Raw genomic sequence first — 27,037 nt, 5'->3', positions numbered from 1 at the left:
ACTTGACTTTATGATCCCCTTATTTTTCACAAACTCCCCTTGGTGTAAGGACACAAGATTCCAGGCTTGCTACACAACTATCATCTTGAGTCTTCACTGTTTTCCCACAATGGACCCCTGTTTTTCTGGGCACAATGTCTTCCCCATTCTTCTTCTTTCGCTGGAGCAGACCTTCAAGTAATGAAGATGGTCAGCCATGTATGTATGTGTGTCATAAATATGACAAAGAAACCACAGTCATTGTCCTTTTCCACATATTGACTGCTTTTCTTAGCATGATTCTAGATCAAGGATCTTTGTATGTTTTGGAAGCTCTGACTACAGCTAGGTAAATTAGTTTGTTGTTGTTTTTTTTGTTGTTTTTTTGCCTTTTATTCTCCTAAATTTTGTGCAAAAACCTTATCAATGAATGAAAATAAAGAAAAATACCAAACATTCCACCAATGATTTAAATTTCTCCTGTGCTGAGGGAATTTGGGGGGATAATGAAATTTTTTATATCTTGTTTACATAACTATATTCATTTGTCAAAACTCACCCATACTGTATTCTTTAACAGAGTGAATTTTACTGTCTATAAAGTATATTTCAATAAACCTGATCAAAACCAAAATGCCTTTCTATGCCCTCCCTTGCAGACATAATTTTATGGTGTTACTAGAGGCCCAGTGCATGAAATTCATGCATGGAGGGGAGGGGGTCCCTCAGCCCAACCTGCACCCTCTCCAATCTGGAACCCCTCGGGGGATGTCCGACTGCCAGTTGTCTGGGACATGGAGGATGTCCTTGTGGGCCTAAAGTGGCAGTCGGACATCCCTCTCGCAATCCGGGACCACTGGCTCCTAACCACTTGCCTGCCTACCGGCTTGATCGCTGCTTAACCACTCCCCTGCCAGCCTGATGGCCCCCAACTGCCCTCCTCTGCCAGCCTGATGGCCCCCAACTGCCCTCCCCTGCTGGCCTCATGGCCCCCAACTGCCCTCCCCTGCTGGCCTGATGGCCCCTAACCACCTCTGCCTTGGCCCCCACCACCATAGCTTTGTCCGGAAGGAAGTTGGACAGTAGGAAGATGTCCGGTCTCCCAGTCTAATTAGCATATTACCTTTTTATTAGTATAGATAAACAGTGTACATATACTTTTTAGTACTGTATTGCCACATAATTCTTTAAATACTTTTCCATGTTGTTACTGTCCTGAAGCAGTGATTCTGAGAAAGGTTAGGCTCTGTAACCACTATACAGAAAGAATGGTCAAACCAGGGAGATTATAATATCTGGTAAAAGTAGGTCCTTTAAACTCTTCTTGGTGTTGCCAAAGTAGTTCACTATAAAATTAATGTAAAAGTACCACCACTCACAAATTCAGATTTAATCATAGGGGATGTGGAGTAGATATGAGAATGTGTCCAAGTGCACATATGGTAACTGATCAGGAGCTGACTCTCCTGAGGCAGGACCTACAGCAAGTCACTGTCAGGTTTCTCTTCTTCCTCCCTGTGGAGCACATCAGTGTGAAAGGCCAAGTTCACCCACACCAAGTTCACCAAGGCTCAAATTCTTCACAGTGAGTCTCACTGCTGGCCCAACAAATGGCCCTCCTGAGAGCAATAATTGGATACTTTCTGATTACTTCCCTCCCATTTCTTAAATTATGATGGCCCATCTCATTGTAATGCCATACTCCTAAAACCCAGAATGTTCTGCAAACACGAAACTCTGGCAGCCCCAGAAGGCAGGTATAGACTGATGGTATAGGTCGATACTGGACACTGTAAAGGACAAATACTACCATTTCCTACCAGGGGAGGAAGAGAGTAATCAAACATGGCCCTTAAATGTGAGAACTTGAGATGGAGTTAGGAAAACCATAATGACTTACACAAGACCAGGAGAGTATCACTAAAGACATGATCTGGAGCCATGGAAACTCTGACAACTCTGGGCACCATGAGAGTTGAGAACACGAGGGAGCTCACAGGGAGTGAGACAAAGGGTTCGGGCTATGAGCTGATGCCTTCCCAGGAGCAAGATCCTGAAAGAAATGCACTATTTGGACAGGTGAACTGGACATCTCAGATGAGGGGGCAGCACGAAGAGCAGCACAGATGAAGGAAGTAGCCCTGCAAATGGAGATTGGTCAGAGCTCTCAGGTGGGGAAGGAAGAGGGGAGAGGACTGGACCTGGGAGGGTTTCTTCTCAGTGTGCAACTTCTGATGCTAAATGAAACTTGTGCTCAATTTGAAGGTTTTCCCACACACCTTATACACGCAAGACTTTTCCCCCAGTGTGAACTCGCTGATGCTGAGCCAAGATTATTTTCTGATTGAATGTCTTTCCATACTCCTCGTATTCCTAAGATTTCTCCCCAGTGTGGATTCTCAGATGTATAATAAAATGGGAGCTACAACTGAAAGTTTTTTAACATTCACTGCATTTATAGAATTCTTCCCCATGGTGGAACCTCTGGTGCTGGAGAAACACTGATCTCCAGCAGAAGGCCTTGCTGCACTCCTTATCGTCATAGGGTTTCTTTCTAGTGTGAACTCACTCATGGATGATGCACTCATAGCTACACCTGAATGCCTTCCCACAGTACTTACATTTAAAGGGTTTCTCCCCAGAGTGACTTCACTGGTTTTGAGTTGTAGCTGAAGATTTTCCCACAGTCCTTACATTCATAGAGCTTCTCTCCATCATGGAGTTTCTGATGCTAAAGGAGGTGGGGATTCTGACTGTAGGCTTGTCCACATTCCTGACATGACTGGTTTTTCTCCGCTGTGGATTTTCTGGTGCTGTGACAGTTTTGAGTCATATCTGAAGGCTTTCCCATATGCTTTGCATTTGTTGGGCTTCTCATTGTGAATTCCCTGATGCGGGTGAAGGTATGAAGGCTGATTGAAATATCTGCCACATTCACCACATTTACAACACATCTATTTTATAGGGGGCCTGGCTGGGTGGTGAGATGTGTGATGACACCACTACTTCCTTCCAATTTCCTGGCTATCCCTTCTTTTTCGATGGTGGAGAATTTGTGATCCTGGACTGTGAAGTCTGTGAAATCTTTTTTCTCTGTCATGTCATACAGCAGTGGCTTCTCTAAGCTATTTTTAAAGTGATGGTGCTAAGAGGCATCCCCCAGCTGCATTTCTGCTATGAGCCTGGAGGACTCTGGTTCTTTAGGAATGTTCAGCTTTGGAGTTTGCTCCTCATTCTCAGTGTTAGTTTTACCATCTGTGCTGATACCTCTTGGGGCCTCTCCCCCCTGACTGTCTAGGCCGCATGGTACTTCCCCTTGCTCCAGCTGGAATATCAGATCTGGTTTTGGAAATGGAAATGCCGCCAAGGAAGTTATGTTTGCATAATTCTCCAGCATCACCTCCCTGTACATGGCCCTCTGCACAGAGTCCAGAGTGGCCCATTGATCCCTCAAAGGTCACTGATTCTTTTATAATAGCCTCTTATGTTCTTACTGGAGGCCCAGTGCACGAAATTCATGCACTTGGGGGTAGGGGGTCTCCCTGCCTGGCCTGTGCTCTCTCACAGTGTGGGAGCCCCGTGATGGATCGCCCCAAAGAGGTAGGCCCCGCCCACCCATTTGGGGCTCCTTGATGGATTGCCCCAAAGAGGTAGGCTGGAGCTGGGGATCCCACCTCCGTGCTGTGCGGAGCCGCTGGGACCTGCCTCTGCGCCGCACACGCAGTATCAAGTCCTCACCCATCCACACACACCTCGCCATGCACGCAGCCCTGCCCACACTCGTGTGCCCACTGCGCACACAGCTTCCTGGTGATGGATTGTGATGGTGTGAGGGTGTGATGACCATTTGCATATTAGCTCTTTATTCTATAGGATACTTTCTTGCCAGATGCCTTTGGAGCAGGTGCTTTCTGGGCTGGAGTTTTCAAAGCCTTCTGAGCTTTTGGAGGTGCTGCCTTCTGGCCTGCAGCTTTCTGAGTGGGAACCCTCTTGTCTGCAGCAGTCACCTTTATTGCTGGAACCTTTGCAACAGCTGCTGCAGATGTGCCTTTAGCGCCAGGTGCTTTTTTTAGGAGAAGCTTTCAGGAGAGCTGCCTTTTGAAGCTTCCTAACTTCAAACTTGATTATTGGGTTCTTCAGTTTCTTTACCTTCATGGTTTTAAAAGGATTGAAATCTGCATTTTGGCTTTCTTTTCTCTGGCTTGAATCTTCTTGGCCTATTTCATGGTTGCCTGTTTTGTATTGATATCTGCTTTCTGCCAGGCTTATCGAACATACCTCTAGTGGACATTGTGTAGCACTTGAGGATAAAGTCAGTGAGCTGCATGCATTTGACAGGTATAATCTGTCTCTTTACTGGAGTGCAAGGTCCATCAGCCAAAGCCCTGTTTGTTTGTTTTTTCAAACATTTGATTTTTTAAAAGTCTTTTTCTTTCCTTTTCTTTTTAAAAAATACATTTTTATTGATTTCAGAGAGGAAGGGAGAGGGAGAGAGAGAGAGAAACATCAATGATGAGAGATAATCATTAATAGGCTGCCTCCTTTACTCCCCCTACTGGGGATTGAGCCTGAAACGCGGGCATGTGCCCTGACTGGGAATCAAACTATGAGCTCCTGGTTCATAGGTTGATACTTAACCACTGAGCCACACTGGTCGGGCAACCAAAGTCCTGTTTTGATTGGTAACATCTACTCGAGACCAGCTTCCCAGCATGAGGCCATGCTGAGATTAGGCTTCCTCCATGAAGCACCTGAGCATCACGGACTACGTAAGGCCTGCTAGGCACCTTTCTGCACCCCTGCCTGGGTGGTGGTGGGGCTGCATGGCTGCCAGACCCAGAGCCTGACACCTCAAAAATTTTAAAAGCTCATAATAAAATAAATTTTACTAATATTGAAAATACCTAAAATAACTTAGACAGCATTATAGAGACATACTTTACATTTAATATAACTCTGTTTAAAATGTATAGTTCATCCCTGGCTGGTGTTCTCAGTGGTTAGAGCATCGTCCTGCTCACCGAAGGGTCTTGGTTTCAATTCCCAATCAAGGGCACATACCTGGGTTGCAGGTCCAATCCCTGGCCCAATTGGGGCACATGAGGGAGGCAATCAATCGATGTGTCTCTCACATCAAAGTTTCTCTCTTTCCCTCCCTTACACTATCTCTAAAATCAATGGAAATATATCCTCAGGTAAGGATTAACAAAAACAAAAAAATTAAAATGTACTGTTCAATAGTTTTTAGCATATTTATAGCATTGTATAACCATCACTATAATTTAATTTTAGAACATTTCAACGTGATAAGAAATGCCATTAGCATTCACTTCCCATTCCCCTGCCCTAGCCAACCACTAATCAGTCTTTTCTATTGATTTGCCTATTGTAGGCATCTTATATGATAGGTGCATTTTGGAGATTGACTTCATTTACTATAACTTTTGTTTTTTACTTTAACTTTTTATAATTATACAAGGAAATCACTTCAGAATTTTTAAACAGATTTTTTTAAAGAAAATTAAAATCCTATCAAATCACTACTAAGAAAACAACTTTAAATCATTTTTCTGGTTCTTTGCAGTCTTTTTTTATTCATTTGTCATTTCATTAATTTGTTTAGCAAACATTTATTGAGTATGTGGTATGGGTCAATCACGGTGCTGGACACTGGACATACCAAGGTACAGAAGATGAGAAATTTAGTGTTGTTGATGGAATAACTAATAACCATCGCAGTGAGTACTACAAGTGAGAAGTACAGACTGCTTGTATTATGCAACATTGACCTGATTTAATTTTTCTAAAGAAGCTATTTATGCCTATGTATTTTAAATAATTGGGATGCTGTGGCGTACAAAGTTGAGTAGCATTTTTAGAAAAACCTGCATCATGAATACTTTCCCATTTATTTAAATATTCTTTGAGAATACTATTTTTAATGTCTCCATAATTTTCTCCTGGATGGAAATACCAAATGTGTTAGAAACTTGAACAGTTCCTGGAATTTAAATTGCTCATAAGTGGCATTTATCCTGAGATTTAAAGTGACAAAAGCTTATGTGTGAAAGCATATGAATTTATAACCAAGACCTGCCAATTAATTTCTCTTAATATGTGTCTGCCCTGTACCTTTGTTTCTAAGATCTAGAATCAGAACTTAGGATTTATGGCTCCTGGAGATAAAATGGTGATGATAGCATCCCTTGATTTAATCATCACTCCCATGTTAAAATATATGGGAAATTTCAGAGAAATCCAATAGAAGAGATGGCAAAAATGACTGCTGAGCTTTCACAGGCCCCTCTGACTCCAAATTGAGAGCTCTTTCTGGGCTTATAGGTATTTGGGTGACCAGGGGAAGTTAGGAAAATAAATTGTTGAAAACCAACTTTTTAAAGAAATGGTGTTGTTTGGGAAGTATTCTCTTTGATTTTTATTTATGAGTTTATTTTTCCTTTTCCAATTTTTTTCTTTCTCCTTTTTTGTTTATTTTTGTATGTTCCCATCTTGTTTTCTAGGACATGCCCTCTATTTATCTGAGATCATTTTTTCATGTGCAGATGTGCAGGTCAGATCTATTGTCAGCTGTCTTACTGGGGTCAAAGTCATTCAAACATAAATACACTTGGTCTCTTGCTTTTCTCCTACCCTTTGTGTGTCCCCTCCTTTGTTTTTTGGGGCTGTTTGTTCCATCTGCCCTCTTCCTTGACTTTCTTGGTCATAGCGTTTCTTTTTTATTCAGTGCTACAGCTGTTCCTTTTCAGGCTATTGTGCTTTGGTGTTCTGTACTGCTTCCCCACCCCCACCCCCTCTCTTTTCTTGTTGTGTATTTAATGTGTTTCACCTTGGCTCTGCTCATTCGTGCTCCTGAAATTCTGCAGAAGCTTCTCACACATCCTCTGTAGACTTCCAGGAGAGCAGAGAAATTTAAAGGGAAGGAAAGAACAGTTGTTGTAGTCACTGATGGAGCAGCAGCTTCAAATGTAGATTCACTTAGAAAAGGGACTAACTGAAGAAGGAAATTTCCCTAACGTGGTCCTCCCATTAAGAAGTTCCCTGACTTCAGTCCAGGGATTCAGCATTTTCAAAGAAGACCTCTACATATAGGCTGATCCTCCAAGTATGATTATTAATGGAGCCACACCCAATTTTTTCCATGAATGGAATTGACTATTTTAACTACTTGTAATGGGGGTGGGGCGGGCATTAATTCTAGAAGGCAGCTTAAAGCCACTTCGAAATGCTTTTAAAAATTTCATACACATGATTTTCCTTGATACTCCCTATGACAAAATAGTTATTCAAGCTCTCTTTCCCAAGCTTTCAGGAAGAGAGGGTCAGAGAGTCAATATGACAAAACCTTGTGGGGCTACTACATGCCGTATACTTGGTCAAATGCTGGGAATTTCTAGGTGAGTGGAACTTACAGTAACTGTCTGGTCATAGTCTAACACAGAACTTGCATTCTTTTATCAGTTCATTCACTTGTTTATGTAACGTGAATGAACAAAGTCTTAGTCCTTGATCTCAAGTAGTTTATTGCCTAACTGTTGCTTTAAATAAGGGGTTTGCGGACTCCCATTTTACATATAGAAAAAATGGCATGTAAAAACCATTACATATCATGGTATGTAAGATTCCAGATTGATTCAAAATGTTTGAAATAACCAAGGGCTTTCAACAGTGGTCCTACCTACTATAATTGGAATATTGGATTGAATGATTTCTAAAGCCCCTTTCAATTATTAAAAAGATGGTTTTCTAATTTTATTTATGTCTCATTTATCATTTGCTCTCCATCAATGAGTCATATACCTGAAAGGCATTTACATAACTCAGACAAGATAAAATTATAATTTCTATACCAAAACATCACATTTTCTTTTTAGTTATAATAGGTGCCTCCAAATGGTAGTGGATATATGGTCTGGGTTTGTCCTTATAGATTAACCTTTTGCACTCGGATGTCGAGTGTGACTCGACACGGTTAGCATTAAATCCTGAGTAGAATAAAGGAATCGAGAAAAAAGCAAGCGAGTGCAAAGGGTTAATGTAATTTAGGGGGGACTTTGATTAATTACCTATATATATAAAAAGGCTAATATGCAAAGTGTCCCCTCAGGAGTTCGACCGGGAGAATGGGAGTTCGATTGCTTGCTATGACATGCACTGACCACCAGGGGGCGGCATGTAACATGGTGGGTGACCAGCTGCGGTGATGTGGTGCTGAGGGGGTGAGGGAAAGAGGAGGTGGGGAGGCAGGGGAACCTGATCAGCCCTGATTGCCAGCCAGGCCTACAGACCCTACCCATGCATGAATTTCATGCACTGGGCCTCAAGTATCTAAATAATTCACATTTCTTAATAATTGGATATTTAAATCAAAAGTCTGTCATTACCTTTGCACAGTCTGAAACAAACTACTTCGTTGATATGATCAGTATGTTTTCACATTCTATGTGTTTGAAAATACTAATTACTAATTAAGTACCAAAAATAATTAGACTTCAAATAAAATTCATGTTGGTAGAGAGATTAAAATAATAATTATATTATATTATATTATATTATATTATATTATATTATATTATATTATAATTATATTATATTATAATTATATTATTCAGGTTAGAAGAGATGCAAAACAAAAGAAGCTCATACATTTTCTTATATCTTGTATTTTCGCTTGGATACCACACTGAAATTTCCTTTAGCACCTGCAGAGTATCTGAGTACTTTACATTTTTAACAACTGTTGTCACCTCAGAATTTTGTTGTGACAAATGTTGGCTGAAAGAGGGTATAGAAGAATGTGGATCAGCTCTGAACGGCTCAGAAGTTAGGCTCACAGTATAGAGCTATCAAATCTTAGCTAGTGATGTTTGGTTCTAGTAAATATAACAGAAGGGACAATAAAGAAGGATAAATAGATTTTTTTCATATTAATAGTGATAAGATATAATTGAATTGAAAATGATAATTTAGTGGTCCTTTATATAGTAGTGATTTAAAAATTAGAGTAAGAGTCAATATACTCAACATGCAATGAAGAGAAGAGGCAACAGGAAAGTATGATTTTTCCCTTCAAAGGCTCCCTTTTGTATGTTGGATTGGAACACCTCCTGTACCTCTAATGATGTACTGATCAGTATTGTTCAAGGGAATGGTGGCAATGAAATTTATATAGGAATTTAAATCTAACTAGAATTGTTTTATTTTTAAAAAATATGTATTTTATTAATTTCAGAGAAGGGAGAGAGAGAGAGAGAGAAGCATCAATGATGACAGAGAATCATTGATCACCTGCCTCCTGCAGGTCCGCACTGGGGATTGAGCCTGCAACCTAGGCATGTGCTCTGACCAGGAATTGAACCATACCCTCCTGGTTCATAGGTCAATGCTCAACCACTGAGCCATGCCGGCCAGGCTAACTAAAATTGTTTTAGACATACATAAAAACACATGTTTTTGCTTGTATATATTTTCCATTTAAGAGATGCTTTAAATTTACGATTAGCACTCTGTTGTATTTCTTCTATAAACTCAGCATATTTTATTTTAAGCTTTTATGTTACAGAATGGTTTATATCACCCATCTATATATATATATAAAAGCCTAAGCGACCATTACAACCTAATGACCTGAACAACCAGTCGATACGATGTGTAATGACCATCAGGGGGCAGATGCTCAACACAGGAGTTGCCCCCAGCTCGCAGGCCCCAATTGCCAATGGGGCCTGCCGGCCAACCTCCCGGCCCTTCCACCCAGCCAGCAGGCCCCGATCGCCTGATCAGGGCCAGGCCCCCGGGCTGGGATGGGGAACCAGGGGTGGGTGGTGGCGTATGTGGCCCCTTTCCTGGGGGGGTGAGGCGAGGGCTGGGTCCCTCTTTGGGGCTGATGGCCAACCTCCTGGGTCCCTCACCTCTGTCTCTCCCCCAGGCCGGCAGGCCCCGATTGGCCCCCTGCCTGCCCACCTTGGTGGTGGTTGGCTCCTCCCCCTGGCCAGCAGGCCCCGATCACCTGATTGGGGCTGGGCCCTGGGCTGGAATGGGGAACCAGGGGTGGGTGGCAGTGGACACAGGCGGCGAGGGAAGGAGAAAGGGGGGAGGTGGGGAGGTAGGGGCGTGGGGAACCTGATCAGCCCTGATCACTGGCCAGGCCTAGGAACCCCATCCATGCACAAATTTCATGCACCGGCCTCTAGTTATCTAATAAAAATGGATAGGGTCATGGACAAAGATGCACTTTACAGCATCCTTAGACTATGAACTCTATGAATAAAATATCTAACAATAATCTGAATTTGAGAAGCCAAATGATTGGGTTCTGATAAACATGGTTCCTTCATTAAAATAGTATATATTGTCAAGTACATTGGGAAGTGTTTTATGCCAGTTATGTAATTCAGGCTCCAAGATGAATTTTGCATCAAAATTATAAGTGTTGTCTACCTACACAAGTCACTATGGAATTTCTCCCTTCTGTTTATTATTATCTATGTAGTTCAGATCCAAGTCTCTCTCTAATAGTGCTTAGCTTAGAACCAGAAGATATAGGTTTCAATTTTGGCTTCCCTGTTTACTGACCATGTGACACTGAGAAAGTCCATTCATCTTAGGCTCAAGATTCTCATATGTGAAATGAAACTTACAGTATCATTCTACCTAATTGATAGAGTTGTGAGAATCAAATAGAATTAAAAAGAGAATGGATAAAAGAACTCTGGATACTGTAAACACCCCAAGTAAGTTAATAATAAAAATAAGGTAGAAAAAGTAACCAAATACTTTTCAATAGAACATTTTCATATTTTTTTAATTAATACAAAGTGAAATTACTGGCATAAAATATGTGTGGGAAATATAAATATGGAATATGATTCTATAGCTGTTCATTCCCTTCCTCACCCCTCTGCCTAGTTAACTCAGTCTTTCTCTGAATCTGAACTGCTTTCTCTTCCACATGTACCCCATTATAGTGGTTAATCATGCTCTACTCCCATTATATAGTCTTTATTTTTTAAATTTATCCTTATTGTTGATAGTATTACAGATATTCCCTTTGTTTTGGTTTGTTTCCCCCACTGACCCCCTCCACCCCACACCAGTCCCTCTCAGGACTTCACAATACTATTGTCTGTGTCCATGGGTTATGTATATCTATACTAATAATAGCCTAGGTGGTCATCACGCCCTCATGCATCATGCCCTAAAGTCATCACATGATGGCCATCACAAGATGGCCATTACAAGATGGCCACGCACACAGCGGAGGTGGGGCCCGGCAGAGGAGGCAGGTCGCGGCAGGGGAGGGCAGTTGTGGGCTATCAGGTTGGCAGGGGAGGGCAGTTATGGGCGAACAGGCCAGCAGGGGAGGGCAGTTGTGGGCGATCAGGCTGGTAGGCAGAAGCGGTTAGGAGCAATCAGGCAGGCAGGCAGGCAAGCGGTTAGGAGCCAGCAGTCCCAGATCGTGAGGGGGATGTCTGACTGCCGGTTTAGGCCCAATCGGATCGGGCCTAAACTGGCATTCGGACATCCCCTGAGGGGTCCCAGATTGGAGAGGTGCAGGCCAGGCTGAAGGACACCCCCCTCCCATGCACAAATTTCATGCACCGAGCCTCTAGTATGCATATAAGTTCCCTGGTTAATCTCTCCCCCAACACCTCCCACCCCGCCTTCCCTCTGAGATTCATCAGTCTGTTCCATGCTTCTATGTCTCTAGCTCTATTTGTTCATCAGTTTATTTTGTTCATTAGAGTCCATGTATGAGTGAGATCATGTGATACTCATCTTTCTCTGACTGGCTTATTTCGCTTAGCATAATACTCTGCAGGTCCATCCATGCTGTTGCAAATGGCAAGAGTTCCTTCATTTTTACAGCCAAGTAATATTCCATTGTCCAAATGTACCACAGCTTTCTTATCCAGTCATCTGCTGATGGGCACTTGGGTTGTTTCCAGATCTTAGCTATTGTAAATTGAGCTGCTATGAACATAAGGGTGCATATATTTTTTCTGATTGGTGTTTCAGGTTTCTTAGGATATATTCCTAGTAGCGGGATCACTGGGTCAAATGGGAGTTTCATTTTTAATTTTTTGAGAAAACTCTATACTGTTTTTCACAGTGGCTGCACCAGTTTGCATTCCCACCAGCAGTGCATGAGGGTTCCCTTTTCTCCACATTCTCGCCAACACTTGTCATTTGTTGATTTGTTGATGACAGCCATTCTGACAAGTGTGAGGTGGTACCTAATTTGCATCTCCATTATGCAGTCCTTAATTCTCATTAGAATTCTTCCACAAAGCACATATCATCCTTTGTGTGTGTGTGTTTGTGTGTGTGTATGTGTATGTGTGTGTGTGTGTGTGTGTGTGTGTGTATTTTATTGAATAATATTTTTAGAGAGAGAGAAAGGGAGAAACATTGATTTGTTGTTCCACTAATTTATACATTCTTTGACTGGTCTTTGAACCTGCAACCTCGGTGTACCAGGACCATGCTCTAACCAACCGAGCTACCCTGCCAGGGCTTATCCTTTGTAATATCTACATGTCATGTATTTGATCATCTATCCAAGCAAATCATAAGCTTCATGAGGGTAGGTACTTCTTTTGTTCATATACCTGAACAACAACACAGTATGTGGCACCAAAACACCATGGAATGATAATTGGATAAAAGTTTCCCCTGTTAATGTATTTATATGAATCAACTTGAATCACTAATAAAAAATCGAGTTGAGGACTATTCAAAAACTCAGCAAGGGGGATCAGCAGAGATAAAAGTATAGTCAGTCATTCTACTTGAACTTGGATTAACTATGTTTGTTCTAAACCCCTATGCAGATTGTCATCTTTGAGGTCCTAGATTCAAAGTAAATTTGATTCTCTTAATATTACATGAAAAGGGTTTCTGGTTTTATTGTTATTTATTGAACTACAACCAGTCATCTAAGATGTTGAAAATCTTCTGGTTGTAAGTAAATTTTGAGTCAATTTTGCTTTATTTACTTATAAAGCAATCCCTTTAAGTAGAATTACATTTTCAGAGAGAAAGCCATATCTTAAAGCTTTCAGTTTTTCACTCGAGCTGTGCTTATTTATATAAGCACATTTTCAGATTTATTTATTTATGTAAATATATTTTATTGATTTTTTCAGAGAGGAAGGGAGAGGGATAGAGAGTTAGAAACATTGATGAGAAACATTGATCAGCTGCCTCCTGCACGCCCCCTACTGGGGATGTGCCTGTAACCAAGGTACATGCCCTTGGCCAGAATTGAACCTGGGACCCTTCAGTCAGCAGGCCAACGCTCTGAGCCAAACCAGTCAGGGCACATTGGCAGATTTATTGAGGCCACGCCACAGTGCATCAACAGGATTGCTTGGGGGACTTAGCACAGGACCCAGAGGCTTACGAGTTCCTGTCACAGCTCCTCACATAGCACATCACTTCTCTGTGGCCTTGTGCCAGTCATTCTGCACTTCTGAACTTTAATGTCCCAGTCATGTAATTGGGATTATAATACGTGTCTCTCCCCTGCCTCACTTGAATGGTGAGAGGATTAATAAATAGACTGGCTTGATCTTACTGGTGAGAAAGAACTAAATCACTTGCCTTTTAAGGGGTTCATTAACTTTTGGAAGCTAGTAGCTATTTAGTGCTTGGAAAAGATGATTTACTAAATGACCCCAGGTTAGCCTCAAAGAAGTAATGCAATTCTCAAAAGTGATCAGTTGTTCACTTTGTGCTGGCAAGAGCAGGAACCCAACCTTATATAACACTGTACAGGGGTAGAGTTCATAAACATGCACAATAGTTACATTACTTTGTTAATACCTTATAAAAATAATGGTTGATGTTTAGGTTATTTTGTATTCCTAATTACTTTTTTTTTGGGGGGGGGTGGGTGGGATATTAAAGCAAGTTCTGAAAATCACATTTGTTTTCATCATAGCAATGTTTGTTTAATCACACCTCCTCCTTCCCCCACACACATCACACAGAGTCTTTATGTATTTTTATTTTTTTAAAATATTTTTTTATTGATTTCAGAGAGGAAGGGAGAAAGAGAGAGAGAGATAGAAACATCAATGATGAGAGAGAATCATCAATAGGCTGCCTCCTGCACACCCCACACTGGAGATTGAGCCTGCAACCCTGGCATGTGCCCCGACTGGGAATCGAACCAGTCACCTCCTGGTTCCTGAGTTGAAGCTCAACTGCTGAGCCACACCAGGCTGGGCAATATAATTTTTAAATTAACTGACATAACTACCATGTAAAGGTCTTTAAAACATGTTTATGTTAAAAAAGAAGTCCCCATACTTGAAAAGTTTAGAAAGTACTGTCCAATTATAAAAATTTGACTATATTTAGAATACAAGTCTGGCTACATTGAGCATTGTTCTCCCTATCTATAACAAGATCTAAGATAACATTTTGGATTTTCCCCAATGTTTATATCACTTTTATTTTATTAACTAATTTTATCATCTTTGTTGATCAGAACTGAGTTTAGAGAGCGGGTATTCTTCTAACTTCTCAAACAGGGACTTTTGTCAAGACACACGAAGAATTTACCAGATGCACTGATTTTAGCAAACAGATGCCTTTGAGATGCCTAGGTATTTGAAGTCCCCCATTATTTTTATATCTCAAGACAGTATATGTTTAGCACAATGTCTAGTGGGTACCTAGTAGATGTAAATCTAAATTGTCATTCCCTTTTTGCCCTTAAAATGTCTGTATCAGGTATGTGACATTCACATTCTCCAAAAGGCCAATGGCCTTTAGCAAATGCCCTGAATAGTTTCAGTTCTCTTCCTTTCTCCTTTTATGCTTTTTCAAGTTTCCATCCATAGCACTGCTCTTTTTCTAATCCAGGTTTCTTTTCACTTTGTTATATATTTTATTTTATTTTAATTTATTGGTATTGAGAGAGAGAGAGAGAAAGAGAGAGAGAGAAACATCAGTTTGTTGTCCCACTTATTTATGCATTCATTGGTTGATTCTTCTATGTGCCCTGACCAGGGATTGAACCTGCAACCTTGGCATATCAGGACCATGCTCTAACCAACTGAGCTACCTGGCCAGGGTTCTTTATTTTTTTTTTCAATTACAGTTTACATTTTATATTATTTTGTATTAGTTTCAGGTGTATAGCATAGTGGTTAGACAATCATATACTTTAAAAGTTTTCCTCCTGGTATTTCCGGTACCTATCTGGCACCATATATAGTTATTACAATACTAGAGGCCCGGTGCACAAAATTCATGCACTGGGTGAGTGTCCCTCAGCCCAGCCTGCCCCCTCTCACAGTCTGGGAGCCCTCAAGGGATGTCCTACTGACGGCTTAGGCCTAAGCCACAGTCTGGCCACAGTGGCTCGAAGCACGCCCCCCTGAGCAGGTCTGTGGGTGCGCTGGGGGCCTTGCTTCCAGGGTAGGTGGTGCGGTGTGCCTACCTGCGAACCCCTGGGGGAGTGGCCTCGGAGCTGGGCAGGCCGTACTCCCACCCACCTGGGGCCTTGCTCCCAGAGCAGGAAGGCTCCCAAGGCAGGCTGTGTGGTGTGCCTTCCTGTGAACCCCTGGTGGGAGTGGCCTCAGAGCTGGGTGGCACCAGGGCTGGGGCCATGGCTGCTCAGATCCCGCCCCCAGCCCTGGTGTGTGGTGTGTGTCCACTGGGGCTGGGGGCGTGCTCTGAGCTGATCGTGATGTCCCAGCCTAATTTGCATATTTCTCTCTTATTATACTAGAGGCCCAGTGCATGATTTAATCATGCACGTGTAGGCTGTCTGTCTGCTGGTCGGGACCTGGTGTGGCCGGCAGCTCCGAAGTCCCTGGGACCCTAGGGCGAGGCGGGGCGGGGGCGTGGTCCTCCTGGGGAGGCGGGGCGGGGGCGTGGTCCTCCTGTGGCCGGAGCCCAGGCAGGGGTCTTGCCTTCGCCTCCCGCCTAGGAAGGCTGGGGCCGCCGCTGCCTCCTCTGCCTTCGTGGAAACCCGAGTCCTCTGTGGACACCGGGACACCGCCACATGCTCCTGCAGCCCAACTGCCGCCAGACTCCTCCCCCGGGAGCCGCGCCGCCCGCCCACCCGCGCCGCCTCGCTGCCCCAGAGGCCCGTCTGTGCTGCAGCACAGCCATGGAGCAGACGCTGAGCTCGCGCTGCCGCTGGCAACGCGAGCTCAGCGTCCTGCCGGCCCAATCACCACCCCAGCCACCCTGAGTCCCGCCCCCTGTATCTCCCGCTGGCCCAATCATGGGCGTAGCGGAGTGATGGTAATTTACATATTACCTTTTTATTATGTAGGATAGGATTATTGACTAAATTTCCTATGCTGTATTTTACATCCTTATTTTGTAACTACGATTCTGTACTTCTCAATCCCTGCACCTTTTTCACTCAGTCTCCCAACACCCCTCCTCTCTGACAATCATCACTTTGAAAGATACACATTTTCATCTCTGAAATCTAATTGCAAATTTACCCTACTAAGTTTTGCAAATACATTGTTTCCTGTGCCTAAAATACCCTTGCCCTTTCTGCTCTTTTGTACTCTATTCAAGGATCACCTACTCTAGTAAGCTTTCCCTAACTCTAGATTTGAGTTAATTGTCTCTCATCCCTTATTTCATATAAATCCATATGAATCTTGAGCAGTATTTAAAATACTATAAATGTTAGTTCCCTACCTTGCTCATCCACTAACTGTAGGTCTCAGCCACTGGAGTTCTCAGGCACAATTTTTTTTTTTTTTAAATCTCTGTAACTCTGGACTTAGTGTGTAGTCAGCATTCAATAAATAATTACTGATTCGATAAATAAAATTGTATTTATTTCCTTGTGTTAGTATCTCAAATGTATTACCCATTGTGCTTTGGAGTATAGACATCTTAGATCATAACTCTTATTCCTGCCTCTCCTTTACAAATGGGCTTCTGTGTAAATTATTGAGCAGCAACTCCATTGCAAATCTTTTTCCAGGATCACTCATGTTCTCCAAAGGAGCCATTCTATTTTTATAGCTTTACTGAGCATTTCTACCTCACCACTTTGATTTTCCACTTAAAGCCTTCCTGATCACAGCTGTAAATTTCTGCACAAACATGTTGATTCTTCCAGTTCTTGTGAGATAAGTATTTTTTTGTCCCAACTCAAGATTTTGTTGATATCTGAAACAATCTCAAAAATCCAGATTACCTACTGTAATCTTGCACCCATTCATTTCTCTTACTTTTTGCTTTTCCCGTACTCAAATATTGAATTTGAATTAAAAATACAACCTGGGATCCCAAAGTTTCTAGTTTTCTGTCTGCATAGATACTTTGTAGACCGCCCTTGATTTATTTTTTAATTTTTCAGTTACAGTTTACATTCATTATTCTGTATTCATTTCAGATATATAGCAAAATGGTTAGAAAATCATGTGTTTTACAGAGTAGTCCCCCTGCTGCTTCAAGTACCCACATGGCCCCGTACATAGTTATTATTAACTATGTTCCCTGACTGTAATCTCTATCTCTGTGACTGTTCTGTAACTACCAATTTGTACTGCTTAATGATTTCATTTTCCCCCCAGCCCCCAATCCCTTTCCTCTGTGGCAACCATCAGACTGTTTTCTGTATCTATGAATCTGTTCCTATTTTGTTTGTTTGTTTATTTTGTTCTTTAGATTACACATATTAGTGAAATCATATGGTATTTGTCTTTCTCTGTCTGACTTATTTCACTTAGCATAAAACCTTCTAGGTCCATTCATGCTGTCACAAAAAGTAACATTTCCTTTTTTTTTATGGCCAAGTAGCATTCCATTGTATAAGTGTACCACACCTTTTTTGTCCACTCAACTACTGATGGGCACTTGAGTTAGTTCCATATCTTGGCTCTATTGTAAATAATGCTGCAGTGAACATAGGGGTTCATATATTCTTTCGAATTAATTAATGTTTCAAGTTTCTTCAGAAATATTCCCAGAAGGGGAATTGCTGGGTGATAAGGCAGTTCTATTTTTAATTTTTTAAGGACCCCCCACACTGTTTTCCATAGTGGTTGCACTAATCTGCAATCCCACCAGCAGTGCAAGAGGGTTCTCTTTTGACCATATCCTTGCCAGCACTTGTTTGTTGGTTTACTAGTATTGATGATAGCCATTCTGACATGTGATATCTTTTTTTATTTGCTTTTCTCTGATGATTAGTGATATTGATCATCTCACTGTGAAACATCAAGAATCAAGCATGGTGTGTTAGTGTGTCCCAGAAAGATTAACAGCCTCTGTAAGTCTGTGTCAATCTGTTCAGCTATTTCCATACCCCATACCAAATAGTATCCCACCACTCCCTCAGCCCCTAGCTTTGTCATTGCCATTACGGCATATATTTCCTTCTAACTCTTCAAGGATGAGTTAGGTTTCTTAAGAGGGTCCAGAAAAGTGGAGGGTCAGAATCTGAAAGCAGTGGCATTGTTCAAATATGTACTTTATTATTATTTTTTAAACTTATTTACTCCTCTCTCAACAATGATTCATTTCCTTCCTATTTATAGTCTTTATCTGAAGAAGGAAGTAAGCATTCTCTCTGACACACTGGGGGCCTATAGAGGTAGATCTCTAGTTATAGAAAAACTTTGCTTTACTGTACCAGCAAGGAAGATAATGCTTTGGCACTAATTTTGAACTTTTATGAAAAGTTTCCACATTGATTTCTACCTCTACTGGTTTAAATAAGATTTCCGTATTGACATACTTTACTTGTGCTTCATATAGACATTTTAGATTCTTTTAGTTGAAAAAAAAGGAAAAGAAAGCATGTATTTTTATGGTTTCTACATTTTACCTGTAAAACTTTGGAAAAATTATAGATATGGTGTCAAGTTTGTGATTGCAAAACCAATTTTCAGTACTCCTATGTTCAGAACTATTATTTTAATAACATTTTATTGACATTCTATCAAGAATAGAATAGAAAATAGAAAAGTACATGTTACAAGAGTTCAGATTGATAAATTATCAAAAAATGAACACATTCATGTAATCACCGCAAACATCAAGAAATATGCTTTCAGCCCCTCCAGAATTCCTCCAATGCCCCCTCCCAATTATTACCTCTTCCCCAAAATGTAGGTATTAATTTGTGCAAGAGTAGGGCTTCCCTCACAGCCCTGGCTTTGTCCAGAAGGTCGTCTAGAAGGGTGTCCAGTCTAATTAGCATATTATGCTTTTATTATTATAGACTAGTGGCTCGGTGCACGAAATTCGTGCACGGGGGGGGGGGTGGTGTCTCTCAGCCTGGCCTGCATCCTCTCCAATCTGAGACCCCTGTGGGATCGGGCCTAAACTGGCAGTCGGACAACCCCCTCGCAATCCGGGACTGCTGGCTCCTAACCGCTCACCTGCCTGCCTGCTTGATCACCCCTAACCACTCTGCCTGCTGGCCTGATTGCCCCCAACTGCACCCCCCTGCCGGCCTGCTCACCCCCAACTGGTCCCCTCTGCTGGCCTGCTCGCCCCCAACTGCCACCCCCCACCAGCCTGATCACCCCCAACTGCCTTCCCCTCCTGGCCTAATCACCCCCAACTGCCTTCCCCTCCTGGCCTGATCACCCCTAACCGCCTCTGCCTTGGCCCCGCCACCATGGCTTTGTCCGGAAGGACTTATGGAAGGTCTCATGGTCTAATTAGCATATTATCCTTTTATTAATATAGATAGGATATGACATACTGCCATAACTATAACATATGTACCAGTATTACTCTATGAGAATACATACTTCATGCGATAGGAAGGCATCTAATACATTACATTGAATATGTTGTAAGTAGTAGGAAATACTGTATTCATAGCAATAATATACATCCTGTGACTTCCCTTCCTGATTTGGGAATTGTTCCCCAGTTCTTTGAACATTTCCTGGCCCCTAATGTATTTTTTTTTTGTCATTCAGTGTAACTTTATTTACTATTTATTGCACATGATTTGAGGTCTTTAATTTCTAACCACCAAAGATTCAAAGGACTTTTTTTTCCCATGAAGTTTAACATTAACATCAGTGAATTCATGTATCCATGTGTTTTTATTGTAAACATCTGAATTATTCACATTGTCATAGATCCTGAACTCATAAGCATGGACCATGCACAGGCTGGCAGCAAGACAGGAAGCCACTCTGCAAGCAAACAGATACTCTGCATAAGGAGAAAAGTCATAGCACAACATTAAATGTCCAACCTGAGTCACCTCAGAATGTTATGTATATTGACTTCTTAATTCATACAGTATCGGGAACTCAACCACTTGGTTGGTGACGGGGTTGACCTGGTTTCAGGAGGATTATTCCTGAAATAATTAAGGAAAGGGGGGCTCAATCTTTTCTTGGTTGCTTGCTCCTCCCCAGCACCTTCATCTTTCTTCTCATCCTCAGCTTCTTGGGCATTTTCTCCTTCACCTTCACCTCCTTCTTCTTCCTCCTTTGCATCCTCAAATTCTTCCTTGGCACCTTCTTCCTCTTCCTCTCCTTCCTCTTCGTCAGCCACTTCCTTCTCCTTCTCCTCCTCTTCAGCTTCTCCTTCAGAGGGGGGTTCATCCTTAGCTTCCTCGGCTTTTGCAGCCTCAGTGGTCTCCTCCACCTCGATCTGCTCCTCCTGGACGTGGCTGGTGTATTAAGAAGGGAAGGAGCAAGCGGACATCAAGTAGGAGCTAGTCTGTAAACCATCTTAGGCAGATTGACAAAAGATCTGGGAACTCTGGGAGTAGCCACTGGCTATGCTTCCCACGCTGGTGAAACTGAGCTGGGTCTCCTCACCTTCCAAGAGTTTCCTGTAAGCTGCAATGTCAATGTCCAAAGCCATATTGAGGAGATCCTGGTATTCTTTTAAATATCATGCCATTTCACTCTTTGTAGTTCTCAACTCATTTTCTAATTTGTTGATTGTGTCCTGCATAGCACTAACATCGGAGTTCTGCTTATCCTCCAGCTCTTGCAGCTGCTTTCCCAGAGCTTAGTTCATGCCCCGGCATGCTTTGATCTCCAGGGTCTTGGCCTTGAGCAGGCGGCAGCTTTCAGACACCTCCTCCTTGGCGGCGTGCACCGCGTAGGTGTTCTTGGCAGTGCTCTCGGTCAGCATGGTGAAGCAGCTCTTGTACCATTCTTCTGCATTCTGCATGTCCTTGGCAGCCAGCTTCTTGTACTGGGTGCGGATGTCCTTGAGCGCAGCAGAGAGGTTGGACTTGGAGAACATGTCCATCTCCACGGAGATCTGAGCGTACTGGATCTGCGCCTGCAGCTTGGCGATCTCCTCTTCATGCACCTTCTTCAGAAAGGCAATTTAGTCCATCAGGCTGTCGATGCGCTTTTCAAGCTCAGCGCCAGCGAGAGCCACCTCATCTGCACCTTTGCGTGCCTCCATCAGCCAGCCCTCTGCGTCATCATGGTTCAGCACCTCTTCCTGGTAGCATGCCTGCAGGTTGCTCCCAGTCCCTTCCAAGCCCTGGTGCCTGCTAACTGCCCATTGCCCTCTCCTCGCCAGGGATGGGGCACAGGCATCCCATTTTCATTAAAATGTTCAACCGGGGCCTGCTCCACCATTGTCCACAGGTGGCCCAGGGGCAGACAGTGATCCCAGAGACCCTGGCCACCCCCGCCTACCCAGGTCCCCGATGGTGGCCTGGAACCCGTGGGCGGTGTCAGGTGCTGCCTGCCAGGCCTGCCCAACCCTGATGGCTACCTGGACCCCACGGGCGGCTTCAGGTGCAGCCCACCAGGCCTGCCCGACCCCGATGGCAGCCTGGACCCCGCAGGTGGTGTCAGGCGCTGCCCACATGGCCTGCCCGGTCCCAATGGTGGCCTGGACCCCGCGGGTGGCATCAGGCACTGCCCGCCTGGCCTGCTCGGTCCCCCATGGTGGACTGGACCCTGCAGGTGGAGTCAGGCACAGCCCGCCCCTCCTGCATATGCAAATTTAGCCTCCATCTTTGTTGGCTTAATTTGCATATCACTCCTGATTGGCTGTGGGTGTAGCAGAGATATGGTCAATTAGCATTTGTCTCTTTTATTAGTGTAGATAACCCAAAATTAAAGTTATGAAAGTGGGAATTACCCACATATAGAATAGCAGAAACCTTGGGGGAAATGGAAATTTATATTAATTAGAGGCCCGGTGCATGAAATTCATGCACTTGACAGGGGGTGGGGGGAGTCTCTAAGCCTGGCCTGCGCCCTTTAGCAGTTCGGGAGCCCTCGGGGATGTCCAACTGACAGCTTAGGCCCACTCCCCGTGGGCCTAAGCCAGCAGTCGGACATCCTTAGCGCTGCCAAGAAGGCAGGAGAGGTTCCCGCCACTGCCACTGTGCTCGCAGCCCTCAGCCTGGCTTGTGGCTGAGCAGAGCTCCCCCTGTGGGAGCACACTGACTACCAGGGCCAGCTCCTGTGTTAAGCATCTGCCCCCTGGTGGTCAGTGCACGTCATAGTGACTGGTCGTTCTGCTGTTCAGTCAATTTGCATAATACCCTTTTATTATATAGGATTATATTTATTTTGACAACTTTATTATACACACAAACATATATATCAAGTCACTTTGCCAATTTTGGGTCTGAAAAATATTCTGTAATAATTGGCTCATAAAAATATTCAAAATGAATCATTAGGAGGTAGTAAATGAAAAGGATTGGAGCAAATATTTCCCCCTTAGTGTTTAGGAAAATAATATATGACATTCTGAGAAACAAAATGTAGTATTTAAAGAAAGTTTTTTTCTCTGCATTTAAAATATTGTATAATCTTTCAGATCTCTGCTTCTCCAGTGTACCCCTATAGACACATCAGACACCTTGTCTAGCTGTACTTTGGTGGCTCAGAGTATTGCTGAGCCACAGACCATGGAGAATTAGCCAGGCTGAATGTTGAACTAGGTTCAATGGCCATTCATGTAGACATACTCTCTTGCATTGTAAGCGAAATACTAGGGCAGGTTAACAATTTTGCCACCAAGTAAGAACTTGCTTTTACAAATGGGCAATTTGAACAGAATGTATATTACTTAAGGGATTTATAAGAATGAATGCATTTTTGAAGAGAATATGATTTAAATGTTGAGATTTTGAGTCCACAAATACAAATTATTAACATGTACTAACATTATTAAGGAGAATAATTAATTGACATCACTTGAGAGGAGATGTTAAGAGCTGAGATATTGTGAAATGATTCAGGGAAGCCCACATGTTTTTTTGCAACTATTCCTGTGGCTGAGAGTGTTGCTTTGAATAAAACATAATGGTGTGATACATAAGACTTCTAACTTCAACATAGTACTTTTATCTCGTTTAATTCTCAAAATAATCCTATGAGATAGGCAAGAACAGTGTGAACCAGAAACAGAAATTGGGGCTCAGGAGAGGATGAGGGGTTTGAGGACCAGCAGAGCAGGTTACCATGCCGAAACTAGAGTGCCACTCCTGACCTCGCAGTGCCAGGCTTGTTCCATTTTAGTTCTTGGACTTGTTTTAAAAACATATTAAAGCCCCCTTTGAGCCACGTTTGAAACAGCAATTCTTTCTAAGTCAGTTTGCAGGCCCCCAACATTAATTTCTATTTTAAAAGTAGGGATCTTGAAATATATCCTTTTCTTCATGCATGAATATTAACTGAGGGTCCACAGGGTGGTTGGCACTGTAATCGACTAATTCCATGTGAGTTCAGACTTCCCACGAGGCAATGATAAAGTAAAATGCTGCTGGTTAAAAGCATGCTGTCAGATATACAGGCAAAGATATTTTTCTGTCCTTTGATCAGTGTTGTTTAGTCGTATTCAGGCAACTTTGCCCCCCTCGGCATGAAAGCAAAACTTAGCAGTGCAGAGCTGCCACTGATAGTGAAAGAAGCTGTGTACCCAGAGAAGCTCCAGGGGTGTGGGTTGGGGGAGGGGGTTGGGGGAGGGGTAGTACACAATTTGGCCATTTGTTTGGTGTATCAAAATTGCTGCCTTTCCTCGTTGCTGTTGCTAATAAAAGGTATTGTTGGTATTTCACTGGATACCATGTGCTGATTTTCACACTTGCTTTTAAGACTTGAATCATCTTATGCATTGTTTCATCACAAAGGACTTTAGTAATTTCATTCTCGTTGTATCTAAATGATCAACTTTGTGTGTGCAACTTGGGCTTGTTATATGCCTTTTCAGCACTTGTGTGCTAGGGAGAAAGCAGGCCTTTTAAAAGAACAACGGAAGTTAATTATTTTGCTCTCTAATGCTGTTTTATTAAGCATTTGGCTTTGGCATTATTCATTGGCATCTGTCATTTCTCTATGCCTAAGGCTTTTGATTCAGATAATTCATCAGAAGAACAGTTTTTCAGCAAGAACCCTCTGTGTAAGAACCTGGACTGTAAACTGCTTCTATTTTTGCCGTCTTTGGGGTGATGTGGCAGCTTACCGGTGACTAACAAAACCACCATCATCTCTCCTTGGCTCATGAGATTCATGACTGCAAGGATTTACTTCTAGTGGGTATTCCTTGATCGTGTTCCCTTCATTATAATCAGAAAATGGTTTTGAAAGTGCTTTGAACTTTATAGAATGCTTAGCAAACATGATAGTATTGCTATTACTATCAGTTAGGCCTGACAAAAAGCTCACTCTAATAGTGTGAGATTAATTCGAAAAGAGAGCAAGATCTGGTATCTTTAGTTTTGTGCAAGTTGGGGAACCTAGTAACAATCTCAGCCGACAAAGAAATATCTGATCCATCTGTTTGTTACTGCCTATAGGCTTTCAGTGCTTGGCAAGGGAGGATGAAATGAGATTGACGAGGGGCAGAGGAATGGAGAGATAAGAGGTAAATAATGGCCCGAGAGACTTCACTGAGATCTGGTGGGAAAAGTGGCTCTTTGTCCCTCTGCCATTCTATGAATCTCTGTAGTATTTGTATAGTGTCATTGATGTTCATTGGAGTCAGTGATTGGAGTCTTTTACCAAAGTAACTTTTCTCAAGAGTTACCTTATACACTAATACAAACTAGGGTTCATTTAATACCTTGAAATTATTATAGGATGGGAAAGCGAATCAACTGGGCACTTTACTTAATGCTCAATGTTGCCCTAAGCATGTTGTATATGTTATAATATTGTCATAACAATCCTACAAAGTAGGGTAGGTTCTCCCCACTTTATATAAGAGAACAAAGAGGCTCCAAGATGATATATTTATTTTTGTTCAAGGCAATACTACAACTCGTAAAAAGTAGAGCTTTTAACCTTGTATGCACCATACTGACTTTGAAATGAAATGTTTATTAATTTGATGTTTTCAAGATTCTTCACCAGTTGTTTTTTTTTTTTTAGTTTTACCTATAATTGTGTTAATGAGCAGAAATGATTCACTTCATTTTTACAAATGCCTCAGAGTGTTTTATCAGTTAAGGTGTCTGCTGTAACAAAAAGTCTAAAAATGTGTAATGCTTCTTTTTTATACAAAGTAAAAAAAAAACCCTGATATTTATAACTGATAGAGTTGACTGTCCTCCAAGCAGTAACCAGGGCACCTAGGTGCCTTCCCTTTGGTGGGTCCTCCATCTTAAACATATAGCTACCACGACTATATGTGGCATATAACAAGTGCAGAAAGGATGTGAAGAGGGAGTGAGTGATGGCAGAGATCACTTTTGCTCCTGTTCTGGTGAGTTAGCCACACGATCTACGGTAGTTGCAGGGGGACTTGAAAGTATAATCTCTGGCTGGGCAGGGCTGCATGTTCAGTGGGCACCTGATTTAACTTGCAGATTTTTGCAGGCAATACTTTTTACCACTATTACCAAGAGCCTCCATCTTTCTAGGCTCTGACATTAATTCTCTATTATCCACTGCCTAGCTACAAAGCCAATGACATAGTTTAGCTTTTTTTTTTTTTTTTTTTTTTAGCAGAATTGTCATGGTTTAACATAGTAGAAGTATATTTCTTGCTCACATAATAGCAATGTGGACTTCCAATGGTGTTTTATATTTGTATGTTGGTGTTGGGGGAACTCAGGGCTAGAGGGACTGTGTTCTACACTATCATTTGATTATCTTGACATCCATTGGTTTGGCATCTTTATTTTTAAAATTACATTTATTGGGGTGACATTAGTTAATAGGGTCTTTTTTATGTTTCAAATGTACATTTCTATCACATATGATCTGTATATTGCATTGTGTGTCCACCACCCAAAGTCAACTCATCTTCCTTCATCGTATATTTGGCCCCCTTTGCCTTTAACTACCTGTGTGCCCAGGAAGAAGGGGCAATGGTTTGATGAGTAGCTAGATATTCTCTACCAACTGGATAATGATTTTTAAAGCATATTTACATTGACCAAATCCATACATTTGACAAAGGATTGAATGTGTTTACTTGAACTGAAAAAGTATTTAAAAACATTCCTGCCATTATTTAAACAGAAAGAGGGGTAGAATAGTAAAAAGCTACCTAGCTGCAGCTAAAAGCTCCTGTGTTTTGAGTATATAAAATATACTGACAAATATTCAAAACACTAGGCAAATCTATTTTGATTATATTTGCTGATTGTAAAAAACTGACTTTCAATGCACTGCATATAATTTTGTCATTTGAGAGAGGAAGTGTATTTGTAGAACTATGAATGTTCTCTCATCTTGAAAACAGTCCATATTTGTAACTAGATTAAATTCATTTTATGGGAAATTTACATGCCTGCTGATTTAAAGAATATGATTTTGATAATAATATGTACTTTCTCCCACTGAGCATGTCTGACTTTAATTCCTCTGCGTGGAAAAGCATCGATTGATTGTATTATTAAAGTAGAAAATATTTTTGAAGACTGAAGGAAAAAATAACTGTACTAACGTGCAAATGTTAGCATCAAATCTGAAAATTGCTATTATTCTAAAGAAATAGAGATTTAATACAGTAGAATAACACTCTATTTTTCTATGCAGATCTTAAAAATATAACATAAAACTCATGTATATAAAGTTTCATGTACTTTATATAATTACATAAAGTATATTCTCAGGTAATTATTTTACCTGTGGAT

General features: G+C 41.9%; 1 protein-coding gene and 1 pseudogene across 1 annotated transcript in view; one reads left to right on the top strand and one right to left on the bottom strand.

Annotated features, from left to right (window-relative positions):
* SLC44A5 (solute carrier family 44 member 5) overlaps positions 1-27,037 on the top strand; it is a 316,083-nt gene that overhangs the window by 85,342 nt on the left and 203,704 nt on the right. The window lies entirely within an intron of this gene.
* On the bottom strand, positions 20,356-21,465 carry LOC103284131 (neurofilament light polypeptide-like; annotated as a pseudogene).

This window comes from Eptesicus fuscus, chromosome 9 (genome assembly GCF_027574615.1).
Source record: "Eptesicus fuscus isolate TK198812 chromosome 9, DD_ASM_mEF_20220401, whole genome shotgun sequence".
Lineage (NCBI taxonomy): Eukaryota > Metazoa > Chordata > Mammalia > Chiroptera > Vespertilionidae > Eptesicus > Eptesicus fuscus.
Note: the sequence above shows the minus strand (reverse complement) of the source record. Positions and strands in the feature narration are given on the sequence as shown.